We start from the raw sequence: 18896 nt of genomic DNA, 5'->3' as shown, positions 1-18896 counted from the left end.
CAAGTTCGTAAAATCTTCTCGGTAATTAAAAATATCTTCGGACTTTCACTTCTCTAACCAACACTTGGATGGTGTATAATGTATCGCACGGTTTTATCGATCGATAACGATCGTCGTTTTCGCGAGGCGCGCGTCTCTCTAAACGTACGAAGCTTTGAGATGTTATACAAAATCAACCTGCGTGTACCGTTGAAAGTAAACATTCTTGGTTATAAATTTTACGTAGCTGTAATAGATTCATTAATAGCTATTTATCTATCGTATTTAGATATACGCCAATTTTTTCTTCACTTGTTTGACTTCTTCGTGCTTTCCAACTTGTTATTTCTAATTACCAGTAGCCACTGCTTCCTTCTGAAGAGTTTACTATTAAAGACCAAGATATTACGTTTCAATTGCGATTATTGATTATTAGGCTTGTATCTAAACTCTACTTATAGAGTATTACGTATTCCTAAATTACATATATAATTCGTGAAATTATACGATATACAGATACATATCCAGAAAAAACGATTCATCTCATAAAAAATCTAGTTTCCTATGGAATTCATTCGATAGAGCGAAACAAGAAATCACTGTGGCGTGAAATTATATGCAAATTGAAGCGTGAAAGACAACACGTTTTCAGGTTGAACGTTCGACGCTTTACAAACGATCAGTCTAGATCGAAGCAGCAGACGTTACATAGGTACCTATATCTAGGATTCGCGAAGACGTGAACGAGGTACCGCGGAGCGGAAGCGTCGGCGGATGCATCAACGGAAACATGTGTCGACTTTCTAACTACATATGCATCGTAGGAAACGCAGTAAATCTTACATGAATACGAAAGATTAAAAAGAAATTATTCCAGCGCACGTTTCCATGCAACATGTTGAAACAGCTTCCGAAAGGGCTTTTTGACTCTACGTAAGATTTAGTAACTTGGCTGCAGACTTCTGATCTCTGCGATAACTGGAAAACGCTTTTGGAATAAATAATGTAACGCTATGGAGGCTACCTTTTAGTTTCGTTGTTCCCAGATACGAAACCTGGGTGTTACTTCCCTTATGTTATTTCGTCTTATCGAAAATATTAAAAATCCATTCGTCAAACTTTTGCCCTTTTTAAACCAAAATGAGATAAAATCATCGAAAGACATTAATTTATTTACGCGCAACGCGTCGCCATAAACCATCCTTAAAGCCAGATTACTAGATAATCTTCCCCATTTATGGTGGAGTTTCACGCACAAAGAGTTAAATACTCCCACGCGTCGTTGCCGTGTTCTCGCTCGCTCACCGAACATCAATGCTACTGAAATACGGCGTATCTGAGATGCTGGACGTGCACGGCACGACAGAATATCGATCGTACGCGAACCAACTAAGTAGGGAGAACGAGAAAGCAAAATGAAAAGAGGGATGAAACGACAGGCACACGCGGCTAAACGGAATAGAGATATTTATTGGCACAGCCGGCGTCGCCTATATAGGGCCAACTTACATCTCAAGTCACACGCATGAAGATAAGTTGTCACAGAAGAAATACACGCGGGACTGATAGATTTCGCAGGGGGCTCTGTTAGAAGCGAGAGCCATTTAGTAGATTCGCCTACGGTCTACGTCGACAACGAAAACGGGCATTGATTTGTGTTTTGACGCAAACTATCAGACTGCAAACTTCACACAGATTTAACGAAACGTATCTATTAATTCCGGCAATTTTCATGGTCAGATACTGCCACGGAAGTGTTATTTGGGCAAGAGTTATGCGCACGCTATTGGCTCCACCCGATGCTCCGAGCATTTGCGACAAACTAATTACTCTCCCGCTATCGTCGCGCTTTTGGTACTTACTTTATCAATTTTTTATATGATGTGAATCATGTCCCAATCAGTCAGAATTAGACTTGCTTCCCAGCAAGTATGTTACGCGTCTTGTATCGTGAAGTAAAAATAGTTTAGGGTATCGTGACTTTTCGGAGTACAGCGCTAATAAATTTTCCTCTTACAAATACTCGTTTCCAAGGAATAATCGTAATCCAATACATGTTATAAAACAAACCTCAGACAAAAAATACAGTAGTTACTACATTTACAACCTTTTCGTTTAACATTTTATCGCTATGATTCAACGAACAGGTACTATTGTATGTTATAGTATCTTCTTGCATTAAAATGCGAGATTTTATTACTATTCAGGTTTGCAGAAATCAACAAGTTCAACCTCAACTCTCTTCAGCCTCAACGGTCAGTTAACTAGTATGTGTCTCAATATCCACTTTATCTTTTTAAAGTACACTTAGCTCCTCTAATCGTTAATCCATCGATGACTAAAGAACTAAGAATACGCTTAATTATTATTTCCGTTCCTAAAAATTTCAACATCGTCGTAAATTTCATTGACGTACATTACTGAACGATCTAAATATCAGTCAATTTAGTATCATCAAAAATCTGCATCCGACCCGACGATAATCCCAATCCAATCCATCCAATATACTCACGGTGAAAGCGATCCATGGAGCGTTTCTCGCAAACAAAGCAAAGCGTCGTTCTACAGGCTCCATCGAGCGTCAACATTAATAACTTCATCAGGAGAGAAAAAAGAATAAAAAGAGCGGAGAAGGCTCGCGGGGCTCGGTGAACGGAATTCATTCTGGAGCGTCGTAAAAGTGGACAAAAAGGATCGGGCTGGTCGTGATCGTCCATTTTCGGTCACGTCGATCGGGACAATGGTAGGAGAGAGAAAGGGGACCACGGTTGAACACGGGACAGAAGGAGCACATTATGGTATGCAGCTATGCAGTCAGGCACGTTATATGATTATTTTGCGCGGCCACGGCAAGGCCACCCTATGGCGAGGTGACAGGATCTCTCCCGCGCGCGATCTCGTCTAACCCGTCGTCGTCTCCTGGATCAGGAACCTTGAGGAATTCCCAAACCGGGATCCGTTTAAAGAACCAAACCGAACCGGTGCCCCCGTCAAAAAGGTATAAAACGACGAAAATGTGTCGCACAAAAGATCCCCAAACGGGTCAACCTGGGTCAACCGATGCGATTTGGTTTATGGCACGAGCGAGAACCTCTTCTCTTGCATTATTGTATTTTCGTCGGTGATTTTTTTACGATAGGAATGACTGCGTTCCTGTTTCCCTTTTTCATTTCTTTTTCTTGCCTTCCTACCACTGAGTGTCCTTCACCCTTTAATCCTTCCTCTCGCAAAAGCCAACTTCGAAATATCGTACTTTTTTCGCTTGTAACGAGAAACCTCCTCGTGTATCGCTCGCTTAAGTTTACCGTCTTCTGTAAAAGATCATCGAAGGAAGCTTTGATTTCATGAACCGTATATAGTTGATATATAGTTGGTACTATTGCTCGAAGGAGAATAATACTGGAAGGATTTGACGAGTGCGAGAAAAGCGCACTTGTGAACGCTTCGACCGAGCTCAGAAGAGTTGGCTAATTCAGTGGAATGGTATGTTTTTCGATAAATATTCTGAATTGCTGAATGAGTTTGCGCTGCAATTGACCCGCGATATGCCTCGAGTGCTCTCGATATTTAGTTGGAAGTTTGAATAGACTCACGTCAGCGGTATTACTGGCGGGTACTCTGTCGGCAAATCTTCCGATATCCGTTTTAGTAAATGTTTGTACATTTGCGTATTTCTAGCGTTGCAATTGTTGCGATAACCTTTGTTCAAAACGAGAAGAACAATAAAATCCAGTATTCGCGTGTCGAGACGTGTGTGAACAAAATGACGTTGCATATATTCCAATTATCGTGCGAATTTTTGATGTATTGGTTACTCTAAACTTTTATCGTTTAACTTTATTAAACGACTAAAAACGTACGTAAATCTCCGGATGATTATAGTCATCTGTAACGGTCAAAGGATCGAATACCAAAATCGCGCTTCACGGACCGAGAAGTGTTTTACGCAGTTGGGGAAAATGGTATCATGAACAAGCTTCCGTTCTCCTATCTAGAAACCAGTGCCGAGCGGGGATTTCTCGAAACCGTTGATTACAGCGATTCACCAGGCGTGGCGTTAAGTATCCGTTTACAGGTGTGCTTAGACGAATTATACATCGAACGTTTCGTTCAGAGAATTGGACGAAACGCCGTGATTAGTATTCGATCGTCGGTAACGGCGTGTTCGCGTTACGTAAAGCCGATCACGGAGCGCATACCAAAGCATAATTATTAACACAATGGCTGCATTGTTGACGATGGGGTCATAGTTTAATTGCGATATAATTGCAACCAACGCAGGATGTAATGACGCGCATGAAATTCATTAACGCTTGTTCCGCAGATGCCGCTCTGTTCTTCTCTCTTCCCAATGCCTTCTCATCTCTTGCTCCGTCTCTCCTTCTTCTACTTTTACCCTGTTTCTCTAATGTTTGCGCGTTATTATTAGTTTCGAGCAATTCTCGATGCGGCGAGGGGTGATCGCGGTTCATCGACCACCGGGCAAAAACTGGCCACGCTCCGCAAATGGGAACATACGTACTTACTCCTGCGAGTACGTCACTCAATTATTATCACTGATCAGCTACGCAAGGTCTAAGCCTGACGCGAAACTCGCCGTGAGCGCGAGTAAATAAAGCTATGAAATCGCAACGACGCGTCTGCACGGGTCTTGCAATTAGAAATATAAAGCTACCAAATCGCATAGCCTCGTATCACAGCTATGAAATCGAGATCGAATCTACTACGTTGTATCGCAAACGTAACGTGAACGAGCGAGCGAGTGCGTAGAGAAGCACGCATTTCACAAAGGCTCGTTCGAACAAAAGGTCGTAATTTTGCGAGAAACGAAAGCGCGCGATTAATGTCGCAGAGAGATCCGTTATCGACATAAGTGACATACCTAAGTACTTCGAATTTAATTAATTAATCGACGTTTCTCCGCGTCTATATTCCGGCTAATTTACAAATCGAATGCACGAAAAACTATGTTCTTTAACTAAGTGCGTTTAACATCGCCGACAAGAGGAGCAGTTTAACCCAGAGAAAGATTGAAAAACTGGTCACACATGACGAAATTCTTCGAAAGCGAACGGAGAATTAAGATTTCACGCTCGTTCGGATCTAATTAGCGTTATTCGCACGATACAAGAGGCTGTTTTTTGTCGCGTAGCCTGTGCGGATACGAGGACGTTCACGAGAGCGAGAAGAACACGATATTAAGAGCAAAAATAATCGGAACAAAAAATAATCGCAACATAACAAAACCTTGAAAAATTAAAAACCCTTAAACAACCAATTTACGTTTTTATTCACGATTTAAATCGTATATTTAGTGCTACTTTTGAAGGAAATACAGAAATAACTATGAAGATACGATTTTTAAGCCGCGGGATTATTCACGTATGCATAAATAACAAAAAATAGATGGTGAATCACGGAATGTTTAAATCCTGTTCTTTTAAAAATAGTACGTCGTACAAGAAAAGTTTTCCTTGGGCTCTCTTTAATTTTCACTTTTGCTTTTTCTTGAGAAATCGTCACATTCCTGTTATATTTACGCAAATCACGCGGCAAATTACGCAGACAAAAGTACTTACCGTGAATATTTAACACGAGTACGAAATTTAATTATGGTTAAGTGACGCGTGTATGCGAGGGTGAGCGTTCTCAAGAGCGTACAGTGAATGATGAAAGAAATAATACTAGATAACTACGGCACTCTCAGAGAATTCTGCGAAAAAAGGAACATCTCGAAAATTCGTAGCAAAGTAGCATTCGATTATAGAAAGTGAATGGTATAAAAAGGTTAAGAAGACAATTAAGTAAATAATTGTCAATTAAAACGCGTGTCCTCCGTATGGCTTGGAGAAGCTAAAAAGTCGTTAAACAGATTAACAATTTTTACGTGACAAAGGAAATGAAACTGTATAACTTCGATTCCAAATTTATCTCACCGAAAAACAAAAATTTCCCTGATCGTTAACGCGCAATAGGATATCGGTACAGGCGTAGACAATCTAATTTCATCGAAGTGCGATAGCATTTAGATGTTGTGATAGACCTTAGACGAGAGAAGACAGTGTCACCCATGGATTAAACGATGCGTGATCTTGCTCATCGACAGGCTATAAACGATGTCAATATATTTCGAGACGCGGGAGTGTGTTGAGCAGGTTTCCGTGGCCCGTTGTGAATCGGTAAGAAACTCATCGGACCGCATGAAGACCTAGCTCGCATGATAGATGCCCACCAGCGATTTCCTCGTGAGCCGCGATCAAAGAAATTTATGTGTTTCGCAAGCTTCTTTACTTTCTCTCCGCTCTCGACAAACAGTTCTTAGCAAGTTAGACGCGCGGCATCGCTAATTGCCTTCGGACCGGAGCCCCGATCTCCGACTAACTGGTGAATTAATTACTGGCGATAAACGCTGGTTCATCGGCAGGTTCGCGCGTACGAGCACTCTGAATCGAGATCGTAATCGAAATCGATGGGGCAGAGTTTCTATTGCGATGCGAGTTCGTACGATGGATTTCCTACCAACCTTGCTACTATGCAGATACAATATATCGCTACTGTGGTTAGGCGAAGAGTATGAAACACGTTAAACGAGAAATTCTTGACTCAAGTTCGATTATTAAGGGGGGGAAGGGGGGGAAGGTTAATTCGTACAAAAATAAGGCATGTGTTTGTGAATTATTTGTGATGACACAGTTAAAATCTCTTTATTAAAACCAATAGTACATTAAAGTATGACATTCGAAGAATATTGTATAAAATTTTCACGGAGAAATATTAAAAAATACGGCAATGGCAGCAATTATTCGGACGTGTCTCGGAAAAAAGTGGAATTGCTCATAACTTGGTGCTGGATCATCTGAAATGAAAAAATCAAAGTTCATTCGTTAGGTAACAGCTTTCCCCAGGTAACGCTGGGAGGGTTTTTCGAAATTTCAATTTTTCACTTTTTTGGAACACTTTGAAGGAAAGATTAGCCGCAAATTTTCGCAAAATCGGCTAATTTATCCTTCCAAAGTGTTCCAAAAAAGTGAAAAATTGAAATTTCGAAAAACCCTGGGGAAAGCTGTTACCTAAGGAATGAACTTTGATTTTTTTATTTCAGATGATCCAGCACCAAGTTATGAGCAATTCTACTTTTTTCCGAGACACGTCCGAATAATTGCTGCCATTGCTGGATTTTTTAATATTTCTTCGTGAAAATTTTATACAATATTCTTCGAATGTCATACTTTAATGTACTATTGGTTTTAATAAAGAGATTTTAACTGTATCGTCACAAATAATTCACAAAAACATGCCTTATTTTTGTACAAATTAACCTTACCTCCCCCCCCCCTTAAGGGAATGTGACTGCGCGATTGTGCAGGCAAGCGGAAGTCATGGAACTTGAACCCGTATGTTTTCAGGTGTTTTTTGGCCATATTAGGTGGATATGATAATGTTGCTTTCGTTAATAAGCATCGGCTTTGCATTGATAAAATAATATAAATAATTACGAAGGAGAAGGTATAAAAAATTCTATTTCGAGTTCGTTTATGTATGCCCTAAAATCTAAATATTCAGATCTAAATATTAATTATTGATAACAATATCTTGTACTTCCATTAAGAGTCTAATTTTATAGAAATTTTAAAAAGTGCTAATACCGTCTGCTCTAATAAAATACAAAATGAAGAAAACAATGAGATTCACCAATCGAACGTGAGAATCGAAATCCATAACTACACATAATGCATCTTTTCACAAATGCCAAATATGTATTAATAATCTCTTCTTACGTAATTATTAAAAATAAGCACGGAAGCTATACATTCCGTTCGTAATTCCTCCTTTTTAATAACTTTTTACTCGAAACAAATTCTCTGAATAGGAATTGCGCGAGACAATCAAAACGTTTTCATTAGTTTCATTGACAACATTCATTTGTTACCACGCACGGTAGATATGCTGACTAAATTTCATCGATGCTGAGAGCTTTCGTAAACAGCGAGAGTCTTTTCTTGGGAACTCTGTTTACGAGTATTTCTGACGGAACGAATAGTAAAACATTGGCTTCCGTATTTTTAGCACGGACTCGCAAAAGCACGTGGAAAGCTATTTGTCGAAATTTATACAAATAAAAATTTCTGTTTAGCGAACTGGAAGGAAAGTATGCCAATGCGAGAGACACGGACTCATAACACATATCGTGTGCATGTTCAATTAATTTTCTAGTTAAATCCGTGTCATCCGAGTGTGTAAATAAAACGTTGCTTCGAGAAAATAACTTTCATCCCGCCTCATTACTCTCGATGTTGTCTATTATTACGTCCGATGAGATTCTACTTTCCTCTTGTTAATATTTATCCTTTTATTGATTACGATTTCTATACTCGTAATATTTTTTTGACAGAGTCGTGTTTCACTATATTTTTATCATGCAAAATTATAGGTTCCACACCTCGCTTTATCCGTGCTACTTTCTCGTTTACTTCGATTTGGACCTGTTTATCTTTTTATTTGATTTTCGATATATATAATTAGCATAAGCGTTTCCCCTCATATAGAATGAAACGCTTCTCGGTAGAAGGAAACTCACTTTGTTTATGATCAGGAAAAAGATTTGTCAAAGATGTTTGTAACGGAAAGAAAAATATCAAGTAAATTTAGGTAACCCGGATATAATTTTTTTTCAATAGCAGGTTCATATGACGCAAGTTAATAAATTTATGTCAAATTTCTAATCTTACGTGCATGGGAACGTGTGTAAGTGATACTATTTGAAATTGTGTTAACGACCTCATTATTCCAAGAAAAGCTAATAATCAGAAGAAATTATCTGTTTGCTTTACTCGTCTAATGAAACCATACATACCATTCTTGGCCTAAAATACCTTAAAACTAAGACGACTGCAATGTAATGATCTCTGGTCTAATGTTTGATTTGGTTGCTTGTTATAGAGAGAATAGAACAATTACTTTATCAAATAGCACAATTGTAATTAAGTCTTTTTAATCAACTAAAAATATTCTTTTTTAATCGTTCGATAAATTAAGTCGATAGAATGGACTTTACATTTCGTGATAAATAATATGACGTTCAAAAAATACTATTCATTATTCCTTAACTCCAAATTGTATACCTTATCAGGCTTTATTCCAAGCTAACGTTATTCTTGCACTCAGGAACATTCCGTATACGCACATCAAGACTTACTCGATTACGCAACGAGGCAGCAAATGAAAGTAATCTCCTTACAACCACGATACACAAACCAAACGAGATTCGGGTCTCCGTTTGAACAAAGACAAGCATCGCGAGGCGTAAATCATTGAAATGATATCGCACCGCCTTAATCGCCACTCCGTAAACATTTCGGCATGTTTCCTGTGATTTTAGAGCTCTGCGGGATGAAGATGAAAAGGCAATAAAAGGTGACGACAACCTACCCAGATACGGAAACACGGTAATTCCGCGCACCGACCGTGGAAATATTTGGAAAGCGAACGAAACCGTTTAACTCCCTTTGAAATATGGCGCCAAACAATTATAAACGGTTGCGATTACGTATAGCGTGTGACCGTGTCATCACAGGAAAGGTACTGAAATTATCCTGTCGCGACGTGCCCGTAGTAATTCTGATACTACGAAGCACGGTAACAATGACCATCTTGTCTAATCAACAACTCTTAGAAATTGCTTTGAATGTGTAGCTAAACTCAATCACGTATCATCTACCACGTGTTCAAGGAACTTGTGAACTCACGTTTTATAAGTGTGCTTAGATTTTCTTTTCTTTGCACGGGCTTTGGTTTGCTTACATATATCTGGTTTACTGTTATGACTGTTTTCGTTTTTGTGATTGAATTTTTACGTGGCAGAAACCATCCTTTGGATATGGTCGTGACTTAACATCCAATGTACTATAATAAATTATAAATTGATCGACTCCGTTTTCGAATTTGTCCAGTATTTGTTTTATAATATTATAATGCCTTAAAATAAAATCTCATCAGCTATACACATTGCAAGGTGCAACTTCGCATATAATCAAGAGTTCCTCCATCTTCGTTCATCGATGGAAAAGTAAAGTTGTTTAATTTAAGGAAAGAATTCGTTCGACGTATGGTCGAAGTAATTCTTAAGAAACGACCGCTTTTATACTTTAATTGGACCGGAGAAAGGACGACGAATATGGAAATACGTGAAGACTGTCGTTTTGAAATGTGCTTCGAGATCTTAATGTGGAGCAACTGTCAAGATAAGGAAAAGTGAATCGACCGCTTTCATGGTTGTTTATATTCTGCTTGGGGTTGTGGATTAAACCGACGACCCAATTAGTTCGATTCAGCCACACGTTCGATATTTGTACAAAATTTCCATTGAGAAAATATTCGTAACGATCGACCGTCCGAATGTTTCTACGTTAATGCCGTTAAAGGTCACGTTCCAGGTCGAGAGAGCAAACAAAATTTCACTTTCTGATCGACGGATATAATTGAATCCAAGTTCAAAATTGGGGTATATTGGATGTTTATTACGTAAAAAAATTGTTTCATTCTTGTTTCATAGAAAGTAATCATTTTCCTAAAGCAGTATGCTAAGATTTAAGAAATAAGTAGTGCTAACACCCAAATTAAACTTTAGGTCCTCAAAGGGAACTTAGGTCTTGGAAATCGAATTTATTGCAAGTATTTTGAAACATAAATCATGCATATCGATATTCGAGACAAATAAAGTAGCCAAATTTCGATGATACTAACGTTTAAAATTTAAACTCTAAATAAAAATTTGTCGCTGCATGGTAATTCATTAATTCTTGCTTAAATAAATATACGTGGAGCAGTCAGATTTTACAAAGAAACTTGCATAAATAGACATTCCTTTTCGAAAAAAAAAATGCGAATTCATATTTATATGAACGATATCTCAACTTGCAAAACATAAATCCTTGATATATTGATTTCAAAACTACACATACAGGCGCAAAAACAGATTCCAATGAATATTTAATACAAAGAAGATTCGCCTTCTCCAAACTTTCCTAAATTTAAAATAACAAGAGATATACATCTATCACCGACAAAAATCATTGAGACACCAGCGTATATGAGACGAGAAACCATAGGATTTTCGACTCGAAGGCCGCTAGCGTCTAAATACAAGACCTATCTTCCGTACAAACCTAAATCTTTGTAAATCAGAACCATCAAAGGAGGTGGTTTTCAGGTGTACTCGCGATCTTCCCACTTCTCGCGGTCCATTCGTTCCATTAACGGATAACGCGCTTTTGATTTCTCAGACTCTCCGGGTTTCTTAGCCCTTCATCCTACTACCTCGTGTACACACGCACCCAGCACGCTTATCCACGAGCATACGGGACAATAGCGGTACCAAAGTCGTTTTATTGTCGCGCATTTATTGTCCATCGCGTATCGCGGCTCGTAAACATCGTCCCGCTGCTGAAAGCATGCTCCGTGGGCAGATTTCGTAATCGTTTTAGAGGTAACACCGGAGGGTTAGCCTTTCAGTCGCAAGCACCGTTGCTTTCCTCCTCGTCATCGTCGTCGATGCGACGCATTGCGGACATTGGAGACCAAGGAACGCTTCAACGCAACGATGAACAGAGTACCTTCGATATAAGACTCTGATCAATGTGAACGATATACGCCCAATATTTTTCCGGTTGTTAGATATTAGCGATACGATGGGAGTTTGATTCGATAGACCATGTTCTTCAAGGGAGAAATTCATCATCGTAACCTCGAAGTGTTACGATAAAATGGATAAACACTGAATTTACAGGACATAATTATAAGGTTCGGTCTAATCAAAGATTACAGTTAACATGACACTTGGTGTCGTGTGTTTATCAAAAGTGGAATTGCGACAATGTCCATAATGTCCGAAGTTCTCGAGAAACATATAATATAGTAGCAGTTAAGGGTTAAAATGTCGCTTTTGCCGCGTCTTTGGAATTGTAGCTGCCAAAACTGGGAAACCAGTTATTTATAGCGCAACGTGTTTTGGAATACAGGCTGTAATATTAAGACAGAAATGAAACGAATCGCAAGGACGATTATCGAGGTACGTTAAGCCGCGCCGAGAGGTGTAATCGCGACACAACTACCACTTAACCTTAATCAACAAATTCTCACGAGAAATTCGTTACTCACCGATGGAGTACAAACACGAATAGAGGTTAGTTGCGGACCATGTTACTGCTCGATCGACGCGTATACGTGTGGCGATTCACAGGGTGTAGAGGAGTTGGCAGGGTTGTAGAATCGGTCTCCCAGGACGACGATGATTTTCAGTCTTTTTTTCCGAAAGGCACAAGTGTCACTACACCGAGGCACGACTCACAGGAGCGGAGAGCAGACGTGTGATAAATCGCGTGGCAATGGTTCGCGTCCCGACCTTGGTTGTTCACGATGTGTCAACGAATCGAAAAGAAAACACCGGGAATTTCGAGGAGTGGATGTGAACGTGAGCTTCGATCGATGTCCGTGCGCAGACTGCCCGCACCTCGGTGCTGCCGGGCGTTCGTCATGTCGCGGTCTCTGTTGCGGTCTCTGTCGGGCTCTGTTACTCTCGCTTGGCCTCTCGCTCGGTTCGATCTCCCTCCCCACTAACGTCAGTTGTATCGTCTCGTTCACCGAACGCGGGACGCGCGCGCTTCCCCTTCGAAATAACGCTCAGACAGTTTCACCGTTCCTTCCTTCGTTCGTTCATTCGTTCGTTCGATGCCGCGTCCGAACATCGAACATTTTCCTCCATTTTCCATAAATTCACACGGTACACCGTGATTCGCGCGAGCTTTTCCATTTATAGTGGTAGGACGGTGCGTGCGCACCTGATTCGGTGTACCGCTCGACGCGCCGCAATTCCAACCACGAGTTTCAAGAGGCGGGCTTTCCGGTTAAGATCGTTCGATAGTTGGAGAAATGCACTCGTTTTAAAATTAATGACTTGATTTCGGCTCCGATTTAACGATTCGCCCAAATAATGAAAAACAATGGTTCTTTAGAAGTCTTTTATTGTTTATGTGCTTATATTTGTGCATATTATATAATGCTTATATTTATTGGCAGTTTCGAATAACGACTGCTGTCTTATACGAGGTTCAAAAAAGCAACAACGGAGCCGATTATTTTACAGACAAACATTCAATTTCAATTATTTGTAATATATTCTTATACTAGTATATAATTTCTAGTTTTCATCGAAATACTTTTAACTATCCTATTTTAGTCCATCTGCCACGTATTATCCGCGTTCCTTTATTAGTATGCATTCACGATGCAATCTATACTCATATTCGGTTTCCTCTCGACAACTGAAAAATCTTGCTGTATACAAATCATATGCATTATGTCAGCTACATTTGACTATAATTTATGCTACCGTGCGTAACAAGTAAGTTACCTGTGTTTTACATATTCGTTCCTAGTACATTAATAAGAATACACAGACGCGAATGCTTGTTTTTCTTTCATCATCTATTTATTCAGCTTTTTATATTGCTTCTTTATAGGAACTCTTTAAAACTTCTACATTCGAAAAAATTATATCTTTGCATGATCATATTAAAAATATTACGGTTGTTATCCAGCATAGTCGGTATTGTTTCTTCGTAAATAATTATGTTCCATCGAAAATAATTTATACGTGTTTATAATGTTAGGACTACGAGCAATTTTCTACTAATAGATTGACCTTGCTTCATTTCTTATGTCGTGGCCTTATCGACTTGTTAAAGGCCGATAAACCTATTGACCATGTGTTCTAACCTTTTGTTCGACCTATAAACTTTCTGTAACTTTTCTCAAACCAACTAAATGTTAAATACACGTCTCATATCGATAAATACACATTATTCGTATTAATTCGATATTTTAAACATTTCTCATTTTTAATTATTGCATGCAAGAATCAGTCCTCTTAAGTAATTAACAATTCTACTTATCCAGCATAATTTTTGCGATTAAATATGCAAATGTTCATATCTAAGAATACTAGTACATATTTAAACAGTCAATTCGAACTCTCACAATGTTAAATCCATTTTACCTGTTCATTTTTGCTCGTATCGATGAGATCAAGAGGAAAGAGAAGATGGAGCATACATACATAAATAACTACAACACTTGTTGGTTAATAATGATTTCAACTGTTAAAACAATCTCGTCACGATTATCCAATAAACGACCGAAGCCGCGAGTAAGTGTTGTCTAATTTCTGCCATCCCCCCTTCTTGCGGCTCCGAAAAAGACAAAAAACATTAGCAAAGCTATATGTTACCATACATCCACAGCCAACGTCATTTACCACTTCCAAGCTAATTATCCAAGCAATTGTTTAACGCATACCCTGAGCCGTTTCCAATATGGCATTGGGCATCGACGCCAACTTAATGTCACGTGTTTACCCATTCCAGAGTGCACTTACGATCTCGTTAATTGGCCTGCGATGCGCATTCATTAATTAATGACGACGCCTCCCACCCAGTTTTCATAATCACCAGGCTGCTGTCCCGATTCGACCCTCTCGACCCTCATTCGCCGGCAATCAACGAATAAAAGCTTTCCTCGCCGCGAATCCGCGTGTTATCGCAATCCCCTTATCTGGCACGTATCGTCGCGTTGTTTGACGCCTATAAAAGACTGGATGAATCAGAAATCGGCGGAAGCATTGTGCTAAAGGTAGATCGTCGATCGAGGAAGCACCGGGTAATAGGATATTTCCAGGAATCGATGCGACCCCATTTCGCCTTTTTATGGATTCGAATACGTCCTGTAACCCAGATCGAGCTGCGATTTCCGTCACTGTTTAGCGATCGAAATCGCAACTTTGAATACTTACTCCTGGAACTTGCCGTTCTTTGTCGCGAGTCTACTTTTGTAGAAAATTGGGAAAATAACGTTCACCGTGAGAGAAAATAAAGTATGTTATTTTATGAATATAAATAGAAAATATGATGACAAAAAATAATCAAAGAAAATTTCTTAAAATCTTACTTGTTATCCCAATTTCACCAAACACAATTTCCGTAATTACTCCGGACAGTAATGATAATTACACACGTCGATGTCTCCATCCCAATGCAGTAATAAAAAAAAACCGAACAGAGCTGCTTGCCACGAGCGTGCACTTGTCACAATGCTCGGTGCGATCAATTACACGCTCGTTAAGAAGGAAAAAAGAACAATCGGGAGGACAAGAAGATGGAGCAAGATGGAATATAACTGACAGAACTGCAAATAAATGTGAGAAAGTTCATGTTGTAACAAACATGTGTGTTTCGATGGACCCACATCATTCGTATAACCAGGCATCTGTGGTGCTTTCGCTAGACGAAATTGACACCGATCTTCCGGGCAAGATTACCATCTTTTCGTTTTGGAAGATCCACTCTTCCATCATAAGTCATCAAAACTTCGTAACAAAACTGTATTTTAGAAAGGGAGACACGTAGAGGGCGAGTTTTCTTTTATTTTATGTTAATCTCAGATGAATCCCTTCGTTTCTGTATTTTGTGACTTCACAGATTGTAGCCATATGTAAGCTGTGCATAAGAGAGGAATTATCAGGAAAACAGAGCAATTATCAATGCGATTAAGTTGTTTCTAAGGTTTCCTGTGTAAAAAATTATATAGCGTACTAACGAGCGAAAGACTTTAAAAGTAAGAGAGAAAGTGGTGTGCTTATAAATCGTAGACACTGAGCAATAAAATTTTGCTCCCCTACTGCGCACATTTTGCATACACGGTACTTGAAGTTTATCAGAGATCTACATCGCATTATATCGAACGTAAGTTATTGGCCACTTCATTTCTGTGATTTGAAATTGATTCTTTGATTTATTAGCGTAATTATAATTATCAGCTATTAGTTGTAAATCATTTCTCTGGCTAACTACTCGAACGCTAAAGATCGCTATGTGTGCACTAGTTCGCACGCTAGTTCATAAAGTTCTCCATAAATCGCTCAACCTCGTTGTTTCAAAGAATTTGCAATTATTTGCCACCGAAGTGCACGAAGAATCTTCCTGTAATTGACATGACTATGCGTCATGTTCAATTTCAACGATGCTTTTGTCTTCGAAATTTCGCTTCAAAGTGTGGTAAATCATAAAAGTGGTATAACTGACCGTAAACACGCGAGTGCGGTCGTAATTCTTTTCTAGTGGTACGCGACCACGTAGCTCCGCGACCAACCGTTTTTCAGTTTTCACTAGATGGAAGGTCATTGAACGTGTCGCGGTATGCTTATACAAACCGAGTGGAACGAACGACGCTGACATGTCCATTGTTAAAGAGCAAGACGTTCGCGGTCTCTTAATATCGTTTTCCGCGTCCGCAATTGAGTTTTCACCTCGAGAATCCTCATTTTCATCATAAACGCGCATTAATGCTCCAAAGGCTTACATTTGTGGCTAGAGTCTTCTAGCATTTTAAACCTACAAAATAAAGATTCGAAGAAAGTCATAAATTTTACGAGCGGTTGTATTTTAGAGTTAAAACTTTGATATTTATTTTTTTATATGATAATAGGTATGAATATCAATGCCTCGAGCTTGATCGTACTTAGATCAAACATCAGTGTAAAGTCGTCAACAGTTGTAATAGATTGGTCAATCTGTAGCTTCCTTTCTGTTGATACAACAAAGTCGATATAATGCTAAATCAAGGGTTTTAAAGTGCCAAGGTTGGAGAAGTTCAAACACACTCAATAAAGAATTAATATATTGAGTGTTATGAGGTTCAACTGCAATTGGCACCATTTTCTTTGGTATTGCAATGGGGGTCTCTGTTAACTATTTAACTCCTTAACCTACAACTACGGGCATAGCTCGTAGTACGACGATCGGGCCAAACGTAAATATTACGGGCATAGCCCGTAGTACGATGATCGGGCCAAATATATGTAATATAATATATAATAGCTTATTTACGTTTTCGGCCCAAAATTCTCGAACGTAAATCGTAGGTTAAGGGGTTAATAGGTACTATTCCATTTAATTGAAAGTGTTACAACACATTAAGCTTAATACAATTCAACGTTAAATTTCAATATTTCTTCATATTTATACTTTATTTTTTACAAAAAAACAATCCCTAGGAAAACACGAATTTACAAAGCTAGATTCCATGAAGAGATTCTTCCAATTCTATTGATTATACTCTCTATTGCTAAAGTCAAAACAAACCACGACGTCCAATCGATTTATGAACCATGACACAAGTTTGATGTCAGTGTATCTGTCAGCAGACCACACTCGAAGCTTCATAGGAAAAGAAAGAAGAAAAGGAATGGCGTAACCCGTAGACCTGCATAACAGTACCTCTCGAAAAGACAGGGCAACGCTTCTAACTGTACTGTTAACATCGACGCTCGCCTTCCTTTTTCTCCCTTTTCCCTTTTCGAGCCACTTTGGACACATATTATTCCCGCCCAGGAGTCGTTACAGCTGTTTTTCGAGTGCGGTAAAGGCCAACCCATTCTTCGATTGCAAACGGAACGAACAGAGCATTCGAGCTGTCCGCGACGCGACGCGCCGACCTCGGCCCCGCGCCCTTTCTTCTTTTTCCCGCTTCGCAGGACAAATGCGCGTCGCTTTTTGGATCGATGCACGGAATCTTAATGACATCCTCGTCACGTATTCACTCGCCAACGACACCGTGCACCATACGTCCCGTGGAACGACAAAGAAAACGTGCCACGAACGGTATCACGTGCGCGATACCTCGAACCGCGCCAGCTTTGTTTAAACCGTTTTATGCTCTTTGTGTGGGCGAACCGATGAACCATTTTCCGAGAAAATACATCTTCGATCATCGTTCGATGAAACGTTAATCGCTTGTTATTTGCTTGAAAATGTAAAAGGAAGCAAAGCAATTTTGTCACACTCAGGGTCAGATATACCGGATTTCTTATATAATATAATAATTTGTAAATCGAAATAGTTTCCTTTATGAAATTAAAAAAAATACAGTTATTGAAATTGCATCGAAACAAGAGTCATAGGAGTTTCCACTTAAGAAGAGACTACACAGTTGTTTACTGGGTTACCAAAATGTGCTTTTGGTTAGATCTTTAAACATCTGGCATATATCCAGAAATATATTGCACTTAGAGACCTGCATCTCAACAACATTTTGGGACGTGACATTTCATTAGCACTCGAAGACAAATTCTGGAGTTAAACATTTCTTAAACTTCTCAACAGGGTAGAATAAAATGAAACACGTTCGAGTCGAAGCAATCTATTTATAGGATTCTTATGCATTAAAATTATAGCAAAATTAGTGTTATCTTATACACGACGATTTGAATATTTTTAGAAATAAACCAACCCGTCCTCATGTCGCTTATTTGAGAACGAGTTTCAACGATAAAAAATCCCTCATTAACGTTCAAAGTATGCACTATACAACGAGTACGCATGAAATTAATCAAAGGCTATAAATCACAACGATTGAAATTATGAAGTTCACTGTAACATGTCGAGTATCGAAGACATAAATCTTCGAAGATCCGATCTATTTTTACACATCGCGGACAGTTCTGATCGTCATTAATATTCATCAAAATGCAACGAACTCCTGATACCTCGCAGAAAGCAATAAACCACGCGCGTCGATCAGAATGTCTATTAAATTTGCTTTGTCTCATCCTGACTCGTTAAATGTATGTCAACCATTTGTCATTTACCACCGTGTTACTCGATCTTTTCACACGAGAAGCAAGACATTTTCGCGATATCATTTTTGACAGGCGCATTTAGCGTCGTTTCTGTTGTTAACGCAAGCCTGAGAAAAAAGAATATTATAATAAATCGGAGTACATGAAACGTTTAGTGGAAAATCTTTTTCATTTAATAGCCACCTATTAAATTTTATCCTATTTTAACAAGCTATTTTTATTTTTTATC

At 39.0% G+C, this 18896-nt stretch overlaps 1 protein-coding gene across 3 annotated transcripts in view; it reads right to left on the bottom strand.

Moving 5' to 3' along the window:
• LOC126868688 (uncharacterized) overlaps positions 1 to 12504 on the bottom strand; it is a 78110-nt gene extending 65606 nt beyond the window's left edge. For all 3 annotated transcript variants that reach the window (XM_050624444.1, XM_050624443.1, XM_050624445.1), the window contains exon 1: positions 12136 to 12504. The gene's annotated coding sequence lies outside the window, so the exon portion shown is untranslated. The remainder of the gene's footprint in view (positions 1 to 12135) is intronic.
• Positions 12505 to 18896: the final 6392 nt, after the last annotated feature.

The sequence above is a fragment of the Bombus huntii genome, chromosome 8 (assembly GCF_024542735.1).
Source record: "Bombus huntii isolate Logan2020A chromosome 8, iyBomHunt1.1, whole genome shotgun sequence".
NCBI lineage: Eukaryota > Metazoa > Arthropoda > Insecta > Hymenoptera > Apidae > Bombus > Bombus huntii.
The sequence above is the reverse complement of the archived record's forward strand: the minus strand, read 5'-3'. Positions and strand labels throughout refer to the sequence as shown.